A 24,211-nucleotide genomic window follows, 5' to 3' on the forward strand; every position below is an offset into this window, starting at 1 on the left:
ACTCAAAGTGTTAATATTTACTCACTATTTTGAATTCTGTCTGTGCGGGAGGCTCCCACTATCTGGTTCTATTCAGCCATCTTGAACCGGAACCTCAGAACTGAGTTTTTACATACACCAACAGCATGATCTATTAATAAACACATTATTAGTTGGACTTCATTAAAATTAAAAATATGTTATGCAAAAGACCCTGTCAAGAGGATGAAATAATAAGACACAGACTGAAAGAAAATATGTGCCAAACATAAATTTGATACAGAACTTGTACTTAAAACATATAAATAACTCTTAAAACTCAACAATAAGAAAACAATCAACCATATTAAAATTGGGTTCTAAGAAGACACCACACTACAGAAGATATACATATGACAATTAAGCATATGAAAGATGTTCAACAACATACTTCATTAGGGAATTGCAAATTAAAATGACAATGCTATCTATACGTTTATTAAAAGAACTAAAATCTTAAACACTGACAACATCAACTAGTGGCAAGAAAGTGAAACAAGAGGAACTGTAACTCTTTTGCTGGTTGTAATGCATAATAGTACAGCAACCTTGGAAGACAATTTGGCAATTTCTTATAAGCTAACCATAGTCTTACCATATGATCCAGAATTCATGCTCCTAAGTGTGTACCTAAATGAGTTTTACTTCTTTTTGGATATGAATGCCTTTTTATTTCTTTTTCTTGCCTGATTGCCTTGGCTAGAACCTATAAGCACAATGTTTATTAGAAATGGTGAGGGTGGACATTATTGTCATGTTCTTAATCTTAGAAGAAACATATTCATTTCATCATTTCTTAAAATATGAAATGCTATACTTTATTTTTCCAGAAAGTTTATCTAAGAATATCTGTGAAGAGTAATTTAGAGAGAAAGATTCTTCTAGTTTTCCTTAAAACTCTTCAGTACATGCTATCCATAAGTAGTGACATTTTTATAATTTTTATTTTTTCAGTCTTTCACCATTAAGTATGATGTAAGCTGTAGCCTTTTTGGTAAATTTTTAAAATCAGGTTGAGGAAGTTCCCTTCCATTTCCAGTTTTCTGGAAGTTTTTTTTTTTTTTTTTTTTTTTTTTAAATCAGGAATAGATGTTGGATTTTTTTCTAATACTTTTTCTTTATTTATTAAAATAATATTTTTAAGTCTATTAATATGGTCAATGACATTGACCAATACTTGAATTTTGAATATGTCATGAAGTCCTAAAGGGTTGTAATATATTATGCTTCTTACATGTTGGTGCATTCAGTTTTCTAAAATTGTGAGCAATATTGATCTTCGGTTCTCTTCATGTGTAATTTCTCTGTCTGGTTTTGGTATAGTAATGCTGACTTCATAGAATGATGTGAAATATTTGCTTAGCTTCTCTTTTCTAGAATAATTTGTGTAGAATTGGTATAGTTTCTTCCTAAAACATTTGCTGAAATTTACCATTGAAGCCATCTGCCCCTGAAATTCAATTTGTGGGAAGGATTCTAACTACAAAGTCTGTTTATTAAATACAGTGATATTTAGGTTGTCTATGTCTTCTTTAATGACTTTTGATATTGTCTTTCAAGGAATTTTCCCATTGTCAACTAAGTTGTCAAATGTATTGGCATACAGTTGTATTTAATATGTATTTATGCCATTTTACAATTCGTCAAATTTACAGTGATGTCTACTCTCTCATTCCTAACTTTCATAATTTATACCTTTACTCTTTTCTTCTTGATAACTTTGGCTAGAGATTTATCAATTTTATATATCTTCTCAAAAAATTGGTTTTACTTGCAATGATTTTTTTTTCTATTCATTTTCTTATAGTTTATTTATTTTCATTTTGATTATTGTTATTTTCTTTCTTATAATTACTTTGGGCTTATTAACTCTTCTAGTTTTTAAGTTGGAAGACGGGTCATTGACTTGAGACCCTCATTCTTTCATCAGCTAGGCATTTAATGCTACAAACTTTCCTCTAAGAACTGCTTTAACTTCTTGGATGTGTGGGTTTATAATTTTCATCAAATTTACAAAAATTAAGTTTCCTAAAGCTGTTTCACTATTCAATGATATTTTTATGTCTTTCGTTTTCCCTCTGTGTTTCACTTTGAATAATTTCCATCATTATGTCTTCAGGGTCATTAATAGTTTCTTCTGCAATGTCTAATTTGCTGTTATTCGTATTCAATGTATTTTTTATCTCATGCATATTCATCTTTTTATGTAGAAGTTCAATTTGGGACTTTTATAATCTTCCATGTCTCTTCTTAAAATGATCAATCTGTCTTCTGGAATTTCAAATATATGAAATGGAAATATAACAACTACTATAATGGCTTTGCCTGTCTTCTAATTTATTATCTACGTTGTTTCTGAGTCTGTTTCAATTAAGGAATTTTTCTCCTAATTACAGGTAATATTTGCCTTTTCCTTTGCATACATGCTAGATATGTTTGTATTTGTATAAGTATTTTTGATTTTTATCATGGATGCTATTAAAATACTTGAAAAAAATCTATTTAGGCCTTGATTTCAAGGTTCGTTAAGCTGGACCAAAAGAACTATTGGTTTATAGCTCATTTTAACCCCAACTGGGGCAAGACATTTTTGAATACTCTATCCAACACCCCATGAATTATGAAGATTTCTACTCTGGCTGATAGGAAAGGGAGCTCTTCCTGGTCCTGTTTAGCTCCAGCAGTTGTATCTCTTTAACTCAAAAAGGTCAAGGAGCTCCACATTGCTTACTGATTATGTCTTTCCCAGGAACTATAACATGATCTATTTACTTACTTGGTTATATTATTGCCCCAAGAATTTGAAAAAACATCATTCATTCTAATTAATGTTGACTTAGAGAATAAATCTCATTGGAAACAACTTACACAGTATGTTCAAACAAAAGTGATTTACTACTACTGCCAAATGGCAAGAGCAAGACTAGAAAACCTGAGGTCTTGCCACTGCCAGTGTTTGATTTTATTTCCTCCACTAATACCCAGCCATAGCTGGAAAGGACCACTGTATTTTTATATCAAGCATTTCTAGAATGTAAAGGACTGGTATTTCCTGGCTAGTATGGGCTCTCTGGCCAGGAACACAGAAGATCAAAAAGTGATATTAAAGCCATATGGTTAGACATTAAGAACCTGTTGGAATTTTCTAGGCAGTGAGTGAGGTTTTCTCAATGTTCTTCATCAATACACTAGTTACTAAGGTTCACAAGAATCCTATGGAGAACATTCTGTCAAAGCTGATGCCTTGGAGAGTGTGACGTCCAACAGATGGGAATAGTACTGGGCTCATATATTGGCTATTGCATTTCCTGGTTTTAACTATATCACTGAATACATTAGGTTACTGGCATAAAGCTATACAGAAATGAAGAAAATCAGAAAACTACTTTAGCAAATTTCTGGCAACATATTTAGTTATAAATTGAGATTTCAATAGAGTTTTCAAGCCAATTTCTATTTTCGGATGTACAAACTTAGTCAATGGGTATTATATTCATCACTGCTGACAAGAACAAGAAACTCTCACTGCTCATGGTCTCATTTCATGTGACGTAATGTTAATAGGCATGAGAGGAGCACTGCCCAGAGAGAGGGCAGACCCACTAGGGTTTATGGTCCAGTCAGAGTCCTTACATGGAAACTTACGGTAAGAGGAAAAAAAAACTCAGAATTAAACAATATGGATAGTTCATTGTTTATATTTGTTTCAGCAAAATTCTGAATGATACAAGTGAACAAATTATGAAATATTCATTATGTTATTTCAAAATGTATATACTTAATTAGAATGGAGTATTTTGCTAAGTGAACTGATCCATCACAATAAATTTTCTCAACTTATAAAAAATAATTTTTTAATTGAGCTTGGCTTCCCTGTTTATTTCATTTAATATTCCTTTGATATTTTTGGAGAAAGTTCCTTTAGGTAGTGAAACTGCCTTTGCAAACATTATGTCAGTGAGAAAATGACAGTAGTAGGGGAGATATGATCTATCTCAACCCCCTCTTGCCTTTAGTTTCCAAGCTGCCTTAATTATCCCTGGGCTTAGGCAGAGCTAACTTTGGGAGACATTTAGGTATAGTTTAAAAAATAATAGCCCTACTGCAAAACTCAACCACTTTTATAAAGCTTAGGAGAGACCACCAGGCCAGGGGGAGGAGAGGAGCCTGAATTCTGCTAAGGTGTAGACATAAACAATTATCAGTCATTATTCTGGAAATCCTGCAGATAACACCACGAATGTAGATTGACCTTTGGAGATATCTTTTCAAGTTTTTTGCATGTTTGACACCCATGACTCCACCTGGACCCACCAATCTATGGCTCCTATGACCTCACTGGGAAGCAACTCAGTGCAAGAGGACAGCTTCAACTCCCTATGATTTCATCTCCAACCCAACCAATCAGGTGCAAGCTCTTATTACCTGGCCACACCCACCCATTCTCCAAACTGCCTTTGAAAAACCGCTAACCTATGGAGCCTTCATGGAGATTGATTTGAGTCATCATTCCATCTCCCACGTAGCATGGTGGACCTCACGTCAATTAAACTCTTTCTTTACTGCAATGCTGTGCTCTTTATATGTGCAGTGGGCAGGAAGAACCCATGAAGCAGTTACACTAGGATATTTGGATATTATTCCACAGTCAAAGAAATCCCTGTTCAAGCTTTTTTTTCTATTATTTACTAGCAGTGTGAGTTTGGGTCTCAGTTCATTTATCTGTAATGTGGTGATGAAAATAATATCTCACTCATAAGCCTAATTACATTGTGGCTCTAAACTGGTATTATTTTAGTGCTAATTGATCCATTCATCACCCTCTTGCATGGAACTGTGTTGCACACAAAATTACTTTAAATATTTTACCTTTCTTGACTCAAGGCACTGAGTTACTGGTGAACACTGTGTGTTCTTCATACATTGTATACTTTCACTATTGTTAATGTTTGTGCAGTATCATGATTTGTTTCAGTCTTTAAATCAGAGATATTTTACTTTTAATAATTAATCAATGGAAATTCTTTAAAAACATGTCTGCTGAGCACTGATAACCATTATAGGCACAGGAGACAAGGATAGATGAGGGAGATGTTATGTTTCAGGCAAAGGGTCTTACAATTTACTGGGAGAGTTGGGAATGCATGAGGCAAGCAGGAGTGAAAAGGAGGGAGACTAAATCCTTGGGGGAAGAGTATTCAGAAATTTTTTCACAGAGAAGGTGAGGTTGTTGCTGAGTATAGAAGTTCCAGACCATCAGGAAGACAAAGATAAAGGGTATTTCTGGCAGAGAGAATTGCATTTATAAAATTATATTTTTGTATGAAGGCATGGAGTTTTGAATGTATTGAAACTATGGTGGTATTTGTATAGCAAAATATATGTGATGGCAAGTTGGAAAGTTGAGACAACAGAAGTTAGGCCAAATCACTGTCTTGAGTACATAGTAAATGCATTCTCCTTTATCAAGTATTAACAGTAAGAACAATAATTATTCATGGCATCAGACTCAGTATTCAAGGGCAGAAACATGAGAGCATGAAAGAGAAAAATAAGATACACTGAGAACCTAGTTTGTACCCATTTTAAGGCTAAAGGATTTTTAAATATAATCGTATTGATTTCACATATAATAACATAGCAGAATATATGGTGAATTCCATTCCCATCTACCCTGCCACAGGCTAAGTCCCATGCAGAGGTTCTTGGAGAAACACTTTGGAAACAGAGAACTGTGCCTGTAGGCTGCTGTGCTGCTGCAGCTGCAACTGCTGAGTGAGCTAAGAATACCAATTCTTCTGGTATAAAAGAGCTAGTATCAAGTGAATATACCAAAATTTATATCCATGCAGAGACTGGCATTGGGTAAATGATTTAACCTCTCTAGATATAGTTCCATTTTAAAATATGAAGGAATGGACCAGGTGATGTCCGGTATCACTTTCTGGGGAAAAAATGTATGAATAACGCAAAAGATGGTCAATTGTACTAAAACAACAGATAAAATCAAAGGATGGGCTGACTTATTACTATAGCACAATGAATAACCCTTAGTCTCTACCTCTATAGAGACTGGAATCATAGGGATACATAAGGAATGAATAATCTAGCTGGAAACAGATAAGCAAAAAGATAACTATAGTACCTGCTTGTCAAGATAACAGTAGAGGGTAAGGCAAAGCTCTCAGGAGAGGCCCCAAGGCATAACCAAGTGTGGAGGAAATCAATGAAGACTTCCAAGAAGACACTTGTAGTAAGTTTCTACATAAGAAAGTGAGAAGACATTCTCTTGTCTTGTCTCCCCAGCTATATTCCTATTATTATTATTCCCTATATGTCCCTGTAAGCCTAATCCCTATATAGGTCCAGATCCAAAAATGAAGGATCATTCATTTTGCTTAAGTAATAAGTGGATCCATCCTATGAGTTTCTGTGGTGCTAGGCACCTGTGCAGTGACAGCAGCAAGTGCAAACATTGGATGATCAGAGAATCGGGAGTATTCAGGAAACAATAAGGTGCTGCAGAGGGCTAGAACAAAGGGAACAAGGGGTTCTGGGGTGTAAAAAGATGAGTCTAGGACTAGCAAGTGCCAGCTCATGAAAGGTTATGTAAGTCATGCTGAGAAATTGAATTTATTCTATATGTCATGGGGTGCCATGGATGAATTTGTAAGCATAGAGATCACATGACCACATTTGCATTTTGGAAATCTCCTTTTTGAACATGAGAGAATAAATGATGAAGGAACAGGTGATAAAATATGCAGGATTTCAGATGGAAATTGATGAGAGCCAGTACTAATAACTGAGGAAGTGGAAAATAAATGTAAAGAAAACACCTTTTATTTTCAAGTTTATGATTACATAGTAGAATAGTCTAGATATGGTGACTGTTTAGGTATAGGAAAGAAGGGAATAGAAAGACACAACATCCACTCCCTAGTTTCTGGTTTGATCATTGGGGAAATGATAAGGGCATTTACTGGAATAATGAATTTAGTTTAGTTTTTTTCTCCAGAATGTAAAATTTATTTTCTGCCCAAGATTAGTTCATCCATCTGTGATTTGGATTCACTGCTCTTGTCTCTTCAGGAATTTCAGCTCAATATTATTTCTTCACTGTATTCTCAACCAGTTGCCTATTTACCCTTTACTCTCAGTGTCACATATTAAAAACAAAAAACACATTTTAAAAATGCCTACTTATCTCCATGTTCCACCTATTTCCTTGTTTTTTTTAAGAAATTCTTCCATCATTTCACACTTTTTCTTGAACAGTCTTCTTTAGTACCATCTTCCGTTTAAGACCTTGATATAGCCCATTCAGTCTGATGCTTGATATCAACTCTTCAGCCCTAATTCCTGTTATCTTTCCTCCTCTGTGACTCAGATTCACTCTTAGATCTTATTTGCACTCTGCTTTAGCTCATCTCATCCTCCAAATACAGAATCTGCTTCAGCACAGAGCATTTACGATACCATTTCAACCCATTATATGAGTTTCAAGCATGCATATATTTTGGCACTCTACATTTGCTTCTCATCTCCTACCATCACCTGAAAGCCGATGACTCCCCAATATCAAGTCTAACTAGATCTCTCTTCTGAGGATCAGACCTGTGTATCTACTTGTTTGGTGTCACCTGCATCTGAATGCCTGTACAAGAACCTCATATTACTCATGTTCAAGCTTAAACTCATAAGTGTGCATGCACACACACAACACAAAATATTTTGCAAGACGCTACACATATATAAGGACATATGTGAAACACATTAGAGTGGATATACAATTAAAATAGCACAAAGTTTTCTTTTTCGATAGGATGATTAAATCTCTAGATGAATCAGGAAATTTGGGCATATAATTAACAATTCTATTTGAAACTATATCTAATTAACTCATCAATAAAGAACTTCAATACTGCCAAAATAAAATCAGAGTTTTTTTTTTTTGAGCCAGAATGGTGAAAACAACAAAATGATAGCAATACTTCATGTAAAAAAAGTGTCAAGACTTAAATTAGGATAAAATTAGTTCAACCCTTTTTCAACATGCCAGTGTTCAGATTTTTCTTCTAGGGAGATTTCAATGCAAAATAGCAGGCATATTAATTATGAAAGTACAAAATGATGTTATCAAGAAGGTGTCAGTGTGGGTTGAGTGTGAGTCATATAGTTAATAGGATAGAATCATGTACTTTATAAGTAAAATGCCTATATTTGAATACCCAGTTTATCCGATTGTAGCTGTGTGACCTCTGACAAGTAACTTATTCACTTTACCTTAGTTTCACCATCTGTATAATGGGTATGATTTGATACTTACCTTCTCAGGTTGTTATGATGATTAAATGAGTCTACATGTGTGAAAATTTTACAACAGTTTAAGTGCTATGGGATTGCTTAATATTATTATTCATAAATTATTTTTCCAATGCCAACATTGTATCAATTGAAATTTGTCTATTTTGAGGCACATTTCACATTTTCTGTTTTGAAACTAGTTTCTGGCTTTCAATATAAGACAGCCAGAAGATCCAGCCATTTGAACTTGGATGAAATAATCTACCTGTACAATTGTAAAGGAGATTTTTGTTTGCAAATTTCCTCATGTATGAGTGGGAAAAAGTATGCAAAAACGACTTTTTGTAGCTGATGGGGACACAGCTTTATATACGTGATGTAAGCAATAATAAAGATTTCAGAAGACCTGAATATGAGAAAAAGACTTTCCCTGACACTTCATTTACTATAAGTAAGTCACAATTTCTAAAATTTTCTACTAATTTTCTACTCTCACTTCTGAGTGTCCAATCTGCCAGTAACAGAGACAAACACCCAAAACGTAACATGGCATTATTGTGACACAGAGGGTAATGACCTACCAGGCAGGTCAATTATAAATAATTTCTTACATCACTAAGGGAGCAGTGAGTTGTCCTCTTATGGATAGACACTTACTCTGAATATGGATTTGCCTTTTCTGTTCAAAATGCTTTTACTGATATCACCATCAATGGACTTACAGAATCCCTCATTTATCATAAATAGTATCCACACATACATTATACAAATGTATTTCACAGAAAACGAAATAAATGGATTTCATCCTGTTCATTCACTGATTTTACCACGTACCACAACACAGAAATAGGCCAAACTGCAAAATAGCTTATTGAAGGTTTAGTACAATGCCTTTGGTTGACGGTACTTTGTGAGTTTGGGAATCTGCACTTAAAGGCTCAGTATGTGCTCTGAAACAACGATCAATATATAGTGCCATTTGTTTTGTAGCCAGAATACACAAGGCATTGTACCAAGAGGTATTATTACCAGTGATAACACATGCATACAAATGTTGGTTCTAGTCTCAATAACTTTGGTCTTTCCTGGTGTACAGTGTTAATCCCCCTCCGAAAAGAAATATTAGGTTGATGCAAACCTAATACTTCCACAAGGGCCACAAGAATCCTTCCAATAAAGTTAAAGCTGAAATTACCAGCTGTTCTATTTATGATTCAGGTTGCCGGTTAATAGGAAAACAAAAATATTCTACTTGCTTTGTTAATTGATCCTGATTATTAACAGACAATAGAGTGGCTGCTAGACAGTGGGATCAACGTGGACTTGTAATGAGTATGAAAATCAAGTGATTTTCTAGAAGACTTCTTTGTAATTCTGGGTCTAATGGTGAAAGTTGATGGAAGGCATAGCAATTCAATGAAGGCAGGAGCTGCAAGGATTTTGACACTTTAGAAATAAAGGTTTTGGTTCACATCTCTAGTTAAACAACAATGATCAAGTTAAAAGCAAGAGAAATAGTGACTAAGCAGTGGAAGAATAAAGTTATTAATGCCATCTATTGTATTGTGACATACAGAAATCAACACCTTAGATTTAAGCATGTTTTATTCTGCTTACTTCGTTACATACAATATATATCCACTGTGCATATATATAAAATATTATATGTTTATATTCAAATATATGCTATTCCATATATGTAACAAAGAATAATAAACCTATGTTCTCTATATTCTTTGTCTATTTTCTATAATTAATTGTAGATAAACTTATATCATCTTAAAATTTAAAATTATCAAAGAGTGTTTGTGACAAATAGAGAAGGAATAAACATCACCCATTAATGGATAAATGGATAAAGTTTGTTGGGAGGTGAGGATTTTATTTCAGGGGTAGAAAGTGACAGCTTCTTCTTTTTTTTTTTTTTTTTTTTTTCTGAGACAGAGTTTCACTCAGTCACCCAGGCTTGAGTGCAGCGGCCGCGATCTCAGCTCACTGCAACCTCCGCCTCCCAGGTTCAAGCGATTCTCCTGCCTCAGCCTCCTGAGTAGCTGGGATTACAGGCACACGACAACACACCCGGCTAATTTTTTGTATTTTTAGTAGAGACGGGGTTTCACTATGTTGGCCAGGCTGGTCTCGAACTCCCGACTTCGGGTGATCCACCCACCTTGGCCTCCCAAAGTGCTGGGATTACAGGCGTGAGCCACTGTGTCCTGCCAGCATCTTCTTTGTATCAGAAATAGTCACATCATGTTATGTGAAACAGGATCTATTGCTATTTTTTTCATTTGAAAGTTAAACATAGGCAAAAGAGTGTACATGTATATTGAATTGACTAAACAGTAGCCCATGCCAGATTGACTGGGTCAAATTGACATAATCCACATACTAATTTACACTTGCTTCTTCAACACAGGAGGAAGATTCAAAACTATAATTCTGAGACTCCACTGAAAACAGAATTTAGGGCAAAATTGTGTCAATAAGAAGAATCAGTATGATATTTGGAAAGTGGAAGAGAAGGTCAAGCTATTATTCTCTAGCAGCATTATAGGCAGTCTTGAGAAACTGCAAATATGAATTTGCAGTAAACCTAAAATTAACTGCTGTTAATTACTTACTTTAGTTCAATAGGCGGCCACAATCATCATCAGTGGCTTTTCTGTGATTCCTGCATTTCCAGATCCCATGAAAACCGAAAGTGTTCTTTCAATGCCTTTTACTTCTACAGCACTTTCAGTGATTAATACTGTAAGTCTCTATATTAAATTTCTTTCTACTTGAGATGGTTAGGGTAGCATTTGTCATGGTAATTTCTAATGCATACGGGCATGGATCTATATCTTATGCTGAGGAGAAAGCATTGGGAAAGTTATTTTAAAAAGTCATCATATTAAATCAAAATTACAATTGAAAAATTCTTAGAACACTGACACATTAGGGAACAAAAAAAAAATACCTACAAGGTTCAATATATAATTTTTAACCATGTGAGCATGTTGTTGCTTTATTAAACACCAGATGAAGTTAAGGACTTGCTTTTAGAAGTCATATATGAAAAATGCATATCTTTAAACAATAGAATTTTACTCAACACAAATAGCTACTCACTTTAAGGAAGGTATGCCTGAACTAGGACCAGTCAACGTAACAGCATTGTTATAACAATGCTGAGCCAACTCATGTTTCTCACCTTATTTTCTCGGTAGGATGTATGCACACTGATTGAGATAGTGTTTGAAATAACCTCCTCTCTCTCTCTCTCTCTCTCATATTAGCACATCTCACTCTTACTTTCATTCTCTCTGTTTCCTAAAACCATAAAGTTGAATTTGCCAAAATGAAATGTGTGTGTGTATGATTTATGTCTATTAATTATCCTTTTGTTAATTTCCCCTCTATGCCTTTGAATTATTTATTCCTGTTATTTCAATATGAATATATTATAACCTAGACCTTGACTAATTTAAGTTTTATCAGGAAATCTGTTGCTCAAATTACACCTTATTCTTAAGTTTAATACTTGGGATCAAGTAATAGTTCAACATTGTTATAAATAAATCTTTAATAAAATTTTATATGATATAGATTTTGAGTTCGTGTTTACTAAGAAATTTTTTGGGGGAGCAGAGGGGAGCACACTAAAGTGAAAACTCTAAATCACAAATATGTTTCTATGTAAGCCTTGCAGTGGAGTCCCCAATGTGGCTGTGTCAATACTGATCAGGTAGGGTGTCAGAAATTACCTTGCTTAAAAGCTAATAAGCTAGCCTATTACTATTTCAAAGCTAGACATTTTGGTCAGAGATAAGAACTTTATTACTCACAGCACAATTGACAGCACAATCATCAGAATATTTATGACAGTTCTTCTGGCTCAAGTTCTACAAGGACAACACAGATAAGCCCAAAGAAACGCCTGCCTATACAGTGGGTTGCATTTCAGAGAAGCAGCTTCGAACATAGTGTATGTGAATATTTTTTTATAATGAGCAGTAAGCATGCCTGCCCTTTGATCCAGATGAAAGCACTGTCTTTATTGTAGAGTAATACATTGTCTTTTGATCCAATGTAAAACACTACCTCTATTTTCCAAGGTTATTCACTATGCAAGCATTCCTGAAGAAATAGTAAGAAGAAAGACAATGTTTTTGCTCACAAGATATACAGACACATGAGAGTCCCTTGAAATATTGTCTCCCAACAAGCTGCCTTTGTAGTCTGAGGCCGACTGCTTCATCATGACTTGTTTTTCACTGCCTGGGAAATGAATTATCGATGTACTGTCTAATGAAATATTTTTTACTTGAAGTCTTTATATTTAATCAACTATCTAAAAAAAAAAGTGCCCCATGAATTTAAATAATGTGAACTCTCAGAAATTGTCAATAAAAAAAAGAGCAGTAGCTTTGACATTTACTTCCTGAATGTAAAAATCAAAATGGAGGCAACAAAAGAGTTTAGTCAAGATTCACCTTCTCCTGAGAGACAAAATCCTATTCAACTATTACCAGATACACACAATGCCCTTCTCCTTATACCAGAGAAAATTTTTCCCCAAAGAAAGCAAGTTCTATAATGTATAGCAGAGTGATCTCTGGACAAGCCTGTGTTTCTTGGTCAATAAAAGTTGGATTGAGGAGAAATAATACCTTACTCCTACTTTGTTTACAAACAAAGTAGAAGATATGGATCCTTTTTTATCTCAGAATACACACACACACACACACACACACAGAGACCTACAATTACTGTGTGTCAAATACGTACATATGCGCACGTGTGCATGCATATACACAAACATACATAAACAAAAGATAATACATTCTATTTGTTTCCATATGATAATCAATTTGATTCAAAAATAATAATTTTGGCCCTTCTCTCCTCCTTACCATTTTATGATTTTAGGAATAAGTAACAGTGAGGCAGGAAAGACTGTCATATCAATGGTAGAAATACACAAACATAATGCATTGCCTGCCACAAATCCATAGCAAAAGCAAGAGGTAGAATGTTTATTTCAATCCTATGATCAGTTATAAGATCAGTTACTAGGCACCTTTCTCATTGTTGAGGATGTAACAGTAAAAATAGTAGGGTAATACAAGTAGGGGAAACACTCATTAGACCTGTAAAGACATTTTATAAACGTGATAACTGACAGACTGACAAAAAAATAAATCATTTCAATTTCAAATTTCTTTGGTCAAGATGAATTTGGCTCATAACATGATGCAGAATGAACCAATAAAATGGCAGAACCGTTAAGTCTCTGTGTTCAGAAGGTAGTTTTGACTGGACTTGACATTGCTCTCACGCAAAGGGCACAGAACCACAGGGCATATAGGTATCATATAGGTATAGATCCTCTTTGCTGGTCCAGCTGTGAAATTGACACTGCAAGTAAGGGCTGTGGTCTACCAACCACCTGGTATTCAAAAACATACCAATCATTTATCAACTCTTAATAGGCAACATCTATATGGATATTATTGTCCCAGGCATTATTAAGTGTGCAGCAAGAGACTCAAGCTCTGGGGTTTAAATTTCTGAGGTAATAATCAACCTCCTTGTATTAGTCCATTCTCACGCTGCTATGAAGAAATATCTGAGACTGGGTAATTTATTAAGGAAAGAAGTTTAATTGACTCACAATTCCATAAGGCTGGGGAGGCCTCAGGAAACTTACAATCATTGCAGAAGGGGAAGCAAACACATCTTTATTCACATGGTGGCAGCAAGGAGAAGTGCCGAGCAAAAAGGGAAAAGCCCCTTATAAAACCATCAGATCACACGAGAACTCACTCAGTATCACAAGAACAGCATGGAGGTAACCGTCCCCATGATTCAATTACCTCCCACAGGGTCCCTTCCATGACACATGGGAATTACGGGAACTACAATTCAAGATAACATTTGGGTGGGGACACAGCCAAACCATATCATTCTGCTCCTGACCCCTCCCAAATCACATGTTCTCACATTTCCAAACACAATCATGCCTTTCCAACAGTCCCCCAAGGTCTTAACTCATTCCAGAATTAATCCAAAAGTCCAAGTCCAAAGTCTCATCTGAGACAAGGAAAGTGTCTTTTGCTTATGAGCCTGTAAAATCAAAAGCAAGTTAGTTACTTCCTAGATACAATGGAGGTACAGACATTGGGTAAATACACCTATTCCAAATGGGAGAAATTGGCCAAAATGAAGAGGCTACAGGCCCTATGCAGTTCCAAAATCCAGTGGGACAATCAAATCTTAAAGCTCCGAAATGATCTCCTTTCACTCCATGTCTCATATCCAGGTCCCACTGATGCAAGAGGTAGGTTCCCATGGTCTTGGGCAGCTCCAATCTTGTGGCTTTGCAGGGTATAGCCCCCCCCTCCTGGCTGCTTACATGGGCTGGCATTGAGTGCCTGCAGCTTTTCCAGGCACACAGTGCAAGCTGTCAGTGGATCTATCATTCTGGGGTCTGGAGGATGGTGGCCCTTTTCTCACAGCTCCACTATGCAGTGTCCCACTGAGAACTCTGTGTGGGGGCTCTGACCCCACATTTCCCTTCTGCACTGCCCTAGCAGAGGTTCTCCATGAGAACCCCTGCAGCAAACTTCTGCCTCCAGACCTTTCCATACATCCTCTGAAATCTAGGCAGAGGTTCCCAAACCTCAATTCTTGACGTCTGTGCACCCGCAGGCCCAACACCATGTGGAAGCTGCCAAGGCTTGGGGCTTTCACCCTCTGAAGCAATGGCCTGAACTGTACATTGGCCCCTTTTCACCACAGCTGGAGCAGCTGGGACACAGGGCACCAAGTCCCAAAGCTGCACATGGCAAGGGGAGCCCTGGGCCCAGCCCACAAAGCCATTTTTCCTTCCTAGGCCTCTGGGCCTGTGATGGGAGGTGCTGCCATGAAGGTCTCTGACATGCCCTGGAGACATTTTCCCCATTGTCTTTGAGATTAACATTTGGCTCCAAGTTACTTATGCAAATTTCTGCGGCAGACTTGAATTCCTCCCTAGAAGATGGGGGTTTCTTTTCTATCACACTGTCAGGCTGCAAATTTTTCAAATTTTTATGCTGTGCCTCCTATTGAATGCTTTGCTGATTAGAAATTTATTCTGCCAGATACCCTAAATCATCTCTCTCAAGTTCAAAGTTCCACAGATCTCTAGGGCAGAGGCAAAATGCTTCCAGTCTCTTTCCATAGCAAGAGTGACCTTTACTCCAGTTCCCAACAAGTTCTTCATTTGCATCTAAGACCACCTCAATCTGGACTTTATTGTCCCTATCACTATCAGCATTTTGGTCAAAGCCATTCAACAAGTCTCTAGGAAGTTCCAAACTTTCCCAAATCTTCCTGTCTTCTGAGCCCTCCAAGCCTCTAGGAAGCTCCAAAGTTTCCCACATTTTCCTCTCTTCCTCTGAGTCCTCAAAACTGTTCCAACTTCTGCCTGTTACCCAGTTCCAAGGTTGCTACCACATTTTTGGGTATTTTTACAGCAGCACCCCACTACCTGGTACCAATTTATTGTATTTGTCTCTTCTCTTGCTGATATGAAGAAACACCAGAGACTGGGTAATTTATAAACAAAAGAGGTTTAATTGTCTCACAGTTCTGCAGGGCTGGAGAGGCCTCAGGAAACTTATAATCATGGCAGAAGGGGAAACAAACACGTTCTTCTTCACACAGCAGCAGCAAGGAGAAGTTCCAAGCAAAGGGGAAAAGCCCCTTATAAAACCATCAGATCTCATGAGAACAGCGTGGATGTAGCCACACCCATGATTCAATTACCTCCCACTGGGTTCCCCTCACAACATGTGAGGATTATAAGAACTACAATTCAAGATGAGATTTGGGTGGGGAGACAGCCAAACCATATCACTCTTCATACTAATATTCATAATATTAGTTGTAATATTGGTATATATTTTCATCTGTATAAACCTTAACTTCACATCCTGGAAGATGAAGAAATAAAAACCATGTGTCTATGTTGTCTGAAATTGCATCCTGGTATCTTCCCTTACCAGTTGTGTGAATTTATGCTAATTATGTAATCTCTCTGGGCCTCAGTTTTTGTCTTTGTTTTTGAGACACAGTCTTGCTCTATTGCCCAACCTGAAGTGCAGTGGTGCAATCATACCTCATGGCAGCCTCCAACTCCTGGGATCTAGAGATCCTTGAACCTCAGCCTCCAAAGTAGCTAGGATTACAGGTGTGCATCACCATTCCCGGCTAACTTATTTTTTATTTTTTTATTCTCTTGTGGAGAGAGGATCTTCCTATGTTGCTCAGGCTTGTCTCAAACTCCTGGCCTGAAGTGATCCTCCTGCCTCAGCCTCCCAAAGTGTTGGGATTACAGGCATGAGCCACCACACCTGGCTCTGGACCTCAGTCTTACTGGTCATAAAAATGGTGGAAGAAATAGTATTGACTTAATAGGGCTGTTGTGAATATGCAATGAGTTAATTTAATACAAGAAAGCACTTGGAAAAGTGTCTGGCTCATGCCAACCATGTTAGTAGGAAAACACAAAAAGTTCAATAAAAGAAATGGTTTGTTATTCAAAGTAGGAGACACAGTATTTTAACTGAAAAAGTTTTAAATACAGGTTGTAGAGATACGACACACACAACTAGATAATTCAGTATCTGGAGATGCATATGGCAAGACATGGCAATATCAAATAAATTATAAGAAAACCATCAGTGATGCGGGCACCCAGAGGAAGGAGAGATCCACAGAAAAACAAGAGTATGGAAAACCTTCCAAGTGGAAGAGTCTCTTGTGGATGTTGAAAGATTTTTGGCATTCAAATGGGTGATGAAGCCATGAGATAAAATTTGCAATTGATACAGAGCTTCATCATGACCTGACTTCTCACCACCTCTCTCACCTCTCCCTTGCCTTCTTTTTATCTTGCAATCAGAATGCTTCAACCACTGTTTCCCCTTTTGATTTAATAAAGATACCAAATCTTCCTTGCATCAAGGCAACACATATGTTCTACCTGCCTGGAACTTTCTTCCCCTACTTTTTGTCAGGTAAATCCTTCTCATACTTCAGGTCTCATCAACAACAAGGCTATTCTTACCCTCTGCCTTCACCAGATAGGATGGCTTCCTGATACGGTCTGCACTTCTTCATAGCACTATCACCAATTGTAAATATTTATTTATTTTTGTAATTATTTGTTTGATGCCTACATTTCCCTATAGAATATAAGTCCACTAACGGCATGAGCAGTCTCCACTTTATTAACCACCAATTCTCTGTTTTCTAGCACAGTGTTTGATATGGCATAGGGGCTCATTTAATCATCAGTATTAGTCAAATCAGTATTGTTAAAAATGGCCATACTGCCCAAACCAATCTACAGATTGAAAACTATTCCTATTAAACTACCAATGTCATTTTTCACAGAATTAGAAAAAACATACTATTTTAAAATTCATATGAAACCAAAAAAAAAAAAGAGGGGCTAGGATTTGAAAAGCAACCTTTTGGGTACTATGCTCACTACCTGGGTGATGGGTTCAATCGTATCCCAAACCTCAGCATCACACTATATACTGTTGTAACAAACTTGCACATATAGCCCCTGAACATAAAATACAAGTTGGAATAAAAAAACCAGTATTTGGGGGGTTAATGAATAAGGGTAAAGAGGTAGAATAATGCAACAGACTTAGGAAATACTAACACTTCTCTTGGTTTTGCTATTAACTAATAATAGTCACAAAGTCAAACACAGTATTAAATTTTATTATACATTACTTCTCCTCAAAACAACTTCCCCAGGTTACATGTTAACTTCCCCAGGTTACGTACTATTATCCCAACTTTATAGATGAGAACACTGATGTCAGGAAGCTGATTATCTTGACTAAAATCACACAGCTAAGCCTAAGTGACAAAATAGACCAAATAGTGTGGGGCCTTGGAAAAAACATGTGAGGGTTTTACACAAAGATATGCCTGGGTTTTAGTCATAGTTCTGTCCCTTACTAGCCATATGTCTTTTGTAAACTAAGCTTCTCTAAGCCTCAGTTTTCTCAGGAGTTAGATCCAGTGCTGTCAATAAATTAGAAGTAATTTACACGAAGTACCTAGCCCATAATTAGTATTCAATCACCAATTATTTTCAGGGAGCTGGTAATGTATCACTAGGGGGAAAAACCGAGATACATCCCCAAGTGGTGATAGATAACTTACAGAAGTGGATGAGATCTCCAAAGAGGAGAGTATAAAAGAGTCAGCATAGCAGCCTTCAGAGACTTAGCATGAACATTAAGGTAATCTGTAAAGTTGAATTTCCCCAGTGAATTCACACCCTTGGTAGTCTCCTCCGCTTGAATCATGGCTGTTTCTGTATTTTACTTAACTAGTAGAAAGTGGCAAAAGTGATGCTCTTCAAGTTCTGAGCCTAAGACTAAAGAGCAATTGGAAAGTCGGGGGACTTCTGCTCTTCTTATTGTGGACACCCTGAGCAGGAGTCCTACTGGAGAGACCATGTGGAGAGACTTGGTGGAGAAGTCATGTGGAGGGGTAGGAGCACTAGGACTATAGAGGAAAGAAAGGAGAGAGAGAAAGAGGAAAAGAGAGAATGTGAGAGAGAGAGAGAGAGAGAGAGAGATTCAGCCATGTTGATGTCTCAGCTGAACCTAGCCTTCCAACTTCCACATAAACCCAAGAAGCCAGACCTGCGAGTGAAACATCTTGGACGTTCTAAGTCACAATGTGACTACAACAGCACAAGACGTCTCAAGTGAGAATAGCAAAAGGAACTGTCCATCTGAGTTCCAGTCAACCCATAAAACTGTGAGGAATATTAAAACAACTGTTTTGTCATCCATTGTTTTAGAGTGGTTGGTTATGCAGCAATAGATAACCAAAACAGACATTAAAATGCTATATCAATTTTTACCTATAGACCATCTGGCCCCAGTGTTTTTCTGAGGAAAAGGACTTGTCTTAGGAGGATGATAGTCCTGTTCATAATATTATTCTCACAAATAAAAGATTTATTAGCTTGCCCTATTTTCCCATTATGGACTGGTGATTTGAAATTTATTTAAGCCATGCTTGAATGTATTCATATCTTCCATCGGCATAACTTTTGGGCATAAGTATTACATAAGTCTACAATCCATCATGCCAATTGTCCTTTCTACAATTCTCAAAGAAATTATTTTAAATGCTAAATATTGATTCTATTTTGCCTTTTAAGCCAACATTCTCCAAAGAAAAGACAAAAGAGAGAGATTGAAAGAAAATGAGATAATGTATCTGTAACATTCAATAAAACATCCCGTGATTTGCACTTTTGAATTTGACTTAATTACTTATTAATATCCTAGAATTCACATAATAATATCTATGATTAAGAGAGTTTATCTAGTTTGTGACAAACTTCTCAATCTGTTCACCTTCGTTATGTACCAGCCTCCCTCCATTTCACCATGAAATGCTAGGGTATTGCATGATTGGAGACACGTGTGTTAACTCTACATTACTGCCTTATGTTTATGTCAGAGGAGAAGCTCAGATCTCCATATTATTATTGGAAATTTTCATCTACAATTACTTTAAGATATATGTATTTTATCAAAAAGAATTTTATCTATTCTTGTTTGTCTATCTCCTAACTTCAGAGAAGGAAAGGCTCTCCCCTTTTACAGATAGCCATTGTCATATTCCAGGGATGTAGGGCTTTATTTCATGACTTGTTTCGCTTTTCTTAAAAAACTTCTACAAATTTGTGGCTGCAGATTTGGAGGACCAGGGCAAAATGAGGGAGGAATAGGTTAGAAAAGATGAGAATAGGAAGAAAAGTTGAGTTTGCTCTGAATCTTATTAAGTATGGCCTGAGTGGAGAAGTTAGAAGCTGACTCTGTGTGGGGCAATTAAAAATAAAAGCTGGAACTTCTGTGGTTCAGGCCCACATGTGAACTAAAGAGAGGGGGAAGGAAGAGGCCAGGTATCTGATGAACAATAAAGCAGTGGGTGCATATGTGGGGTCAAAAAAGGAAAGCAACGAGTCAAACCTCAAACTTATGCATTCAGGTGTCAGTGGGTAAATGCATAGAATAAGAAATAGCTGATGATCACTGATGGAGGTCATCAGGGGATTAGTGGAAACCAAAGAATACATTTTAAAAAATTAAGTACAATTAACTAGGAATGATCAAACAATAAGAGAGACAATCCTTCTCTAAAACATTCTGACTCTCACTCTGCTCTCCTTTGTTATTTCTGGGTCTAGAACAATTTCCACTTTCAATTAACTTGCTTTATAAAAGGAATGAAGAGTGACTCTATCTCTCACATACCTTGCTCTGCCTTTGTTGTAATCAGCACTGTGAATTGAAATGCCTTATCAAATAAGTGTTTTTGAAGGCGATAGACAACACCGTTGGTTGACAAAGCAGTGTCATAAAGTCACTTGCTGTTTCTGCTTGGCCCCTGCACAAGAAACCACACTTTGCTCCTTCCAAAATAAGGAGAAATGAAATGATCCTTTGTGGTGGAGGGAATTTTTAAAGTCATACTTTATATTCTGCCTGAAAACAAAATTAAATCACAACAGAAAGATATTGCACCATTAGGCAGAGGTGTGATCTAAAAACAGGTCTGAAGTATTACTCCTTTTAATAAGTGAGTAAAACTACATTCTCACCAACAGTTACAGTCTTAGTAACAAATGTTGATGGAGATGACATTTCTTAGTCTTTAGTGCATTGCTTAGCCAAAAGACTGAACTCTTCCAAGGAACTGTGCATGTGGAAGAAGAGACTGTGTATATCATATGTCATGCATTGAAGTGTGCCTGGAGTGAATTTAAATGGTTAGCAAGACAATTGCTAGTCATGGGGAGTGTCTGATATTTGGTAGGATGGATTTGGAAATTATTAAGCACCACAAGAATGGAGTCACACTGGTCATACAACCAAGTAGACCAAGAGCCACTTGAGTTTATTTATTCTCATTGTGAAACCCTTTTATCTCTGTTTTATAATAAATGTCCAAAACAGGGAGCCCTGTGGCAGTTATTACACAAATGTCTTTGCAAGCAATCTTAACTCATTTTTGTCCAAGCTTCAGGCAAACATGTTAAGTGTGGTTTTGCAGAAATCAGCATAATTAAGAAAAATACACAACTTATTAGTGAAAAACTATTTTGCATCTCTCTCTTCAAAGGTGTTTTGTCCACCACTTTATCACTTTCCTCTTCTTAGGGAAATCTTTGAGAGTCATGTTTCAGAGTGTTTGCCTTGTTTAACAAAAGCTAAATGGTAAGAGGGTTTATTCACTTGCTGATCCAGCTTCAGGAGTGAGACTAGGATAGAGAGAGAGAAACAGTATGGGTGATGTTGAGAGATTCCTGATGATTTCATTAGAAGCCCTTGTGTCCCATCTCAAGAAGTAAGAACCATACAAAAAATACATCTGATAAGAATGAATTCTGAATGCTTTACATAAAATTGCAAACCACTAGTGAATCTTTGTCATTTTTTTCCAAGAAGGCTACTGCTATTTGACTCTCAAATCTCTAAATGTTTTTCTACTATAAATTACATACATACTACATACACTTAGGTAATTTTTCAATAACATGTTTTTCTTACCTCTTCCAAGTTGCTTTTGGTTAACTCCCTGTCTCAGCTGGGTGGAACAGTAACTATGCATTCTATTGCATGGATGGAACTTAGGTAAACTGCTGCAATCCTCATCTCACCTTCCCATATGGTCCCATATGTTCCAGCCTCCTTCCGTTTCACCATGGAATGCTACTGTATTGCATGATCTAAGGTATTTGTGTTAACTGTACATTACATTATGTCAGAGGAGAAGCTCAGATCTGGAATTACTGAAGGAGGAGAAGCAATCAGGGTGATGTTCCAGATTGGATGATGAAAATCTCTGGGTGGGAGATTGAGTGGGAGGGTAGAGCTAAGGCTTAGAACAGGAGATGACAAGGAACTGGAATAGAGGCCAAAGAGGAGCTTTTATGGAATTTGTAATCAATTGGCTAGAAGAGGAGTGATAAGGCTAGTCAGAGGATATTTGGGCATGGATAAAGGAGCTGACTGGGAACTCACATGCCCAGGCCAGAATAGAGGACAGTTCAGAGGTCTAAGGGGCAAGTCCAGTAGATAGAATCCTTTTATACCAAAGGCAAAATCATATGGCTGCAGCCCATGGATCCCACATAAATGGGATTCTCTGGTGACTAAGAAGGCTAGAAAACATCTCAGAATTAGAATGATTGGTACTTAATCAAAATAGGACCATTATCCTCAAAGGGCTAGATTACTGACAGGGTGCCATCTCTTCAGATAAAGGAGCCTAGAAAGGCAGGGTATTCTCAGCCTGGTGTGGTGGCTCATGCCTGTAATCCCAGCACTTTGGGAGGCCGAGGCGGGTGGACCACCTGAGGTCTGGAGTTCGAGACCAGCCTGGCCAACATAGTGAAACCCTGTCTCCACTAAAAATACAAAAAATCAGCTGGGCGTGGTGGTGGGCGCCTGTAATTCCAGCTACTCAGGAGGCTGAGGCAGGAGAATTGCTTGAACCTGGGAGGCGGAGGTTGCAGTGAGCCAAGATCGTGCCATTGTACTCCAGCCTGGGCAACAAAAGTGAAACTCTGCTTCAAAAAAAAAAAGGAAGACAGGGTATTTTCTTAAATTACTTATTTGTACTTATTTGTATAATATGAGACAGCTATAATAGTTATATACCCAAAATACCTAGTGTTCTTTTCTACTATGAATTGTACATTTTACATAGCTCTCTGATGATTGGTTGATTATGAAATTACCAGGTTCCCATTGTTGCTTGAGAAGAATTTAAATTATATAACAGCCCTGGTGAAGTGACAACACCCATGACACTCATTGGTCAGGCCCTGATTCAATTTTTCTAATTTCTCATTGTTTGTTCATGGTACTATCATTTACTAGACTTAAAAACGTCAGAGTAACTTTAAAACTTTGCCTCTCCAATCTCTGCACATTGTATCTAAATACAACCTTTTAGTCTGAACTCTCAAGCCGTTCATGGTCTATCATCAGCCTTCTCTTATAGTAATCACTATCATCATCATCATCATCATCATCATCATCTTTACTAATAGCATTTATTGCATTGCAAACAACATTATTTAGCATTTGTTATACACCAGACTCCTTTACATAATTTCTTTAATCATCATAACAATCCTGTAGGTAGGCTATATTATTGTCCTTATTTTACCAACGGGGGCTTAGTGACATTAAAAATCGGTGAGTCTTAAGCTTGATTCCTGTAATTAAGGGCACGAAGAGGCCTATGCGTTTACACTCAGGAAAGCAGCCCAGAGAGTAAGCGAAGTGAAAGGCTTCTAACACTGAATTCCTAAGAAGGAAGAGCAGGGGAAGCCTTGCATTTGTCCACTTGAGGAACTGCCCCGACATAAGGTAAGTGAAACGGACACAGGTTGGATTCCTAAGTGGTAAATGTGGGAAAGGGCCTGCATGTGTACACTCAGGAAATCAGCTGTGAGAGACAGCCAAGTGAAAGAGGGTTCTACACAGAATCTCCAAGTGGAAAAGTCAGGAAGGGGCCTACATGTGTGTTCTCTGGGAAAAAGTCCAAGAAGAGGTCAAGTAAGCAGGATGGTAACCTGGATTCCTAAGAAGTAAGGATGAGAGTGTCCTGTATGTGTGCACTCAGGGAATCAGATCTGAGGGGTCAAGTGAAAGGGAGACCTAGGCTGGATTCATAAGAGAAAAGGGCAGGTAGAGGACAGAGTCTGAGAGGAGGAGCTTTCAGGCACATGTGTTATCCACTGGTGAAGATAATTTGTCCTGAAATGTTATACAGGTCCAAAATAAATGTATCT

Source organism: Pongo abelii, chromosome X, assembly GCF_028885655.2.
Source record: "Pongo abelii isolate AG06213 chromosome X, NHGRI_mPonAbe1-v2.0_pri, whole genome shotgun sequence".
NCBI classification, from domain to species: domain Eukaryota; kingdom Metazoa; phylum Chordata; class Mammalia; order Primates; family Hominidae; genus Pongo; species Pongo abelii.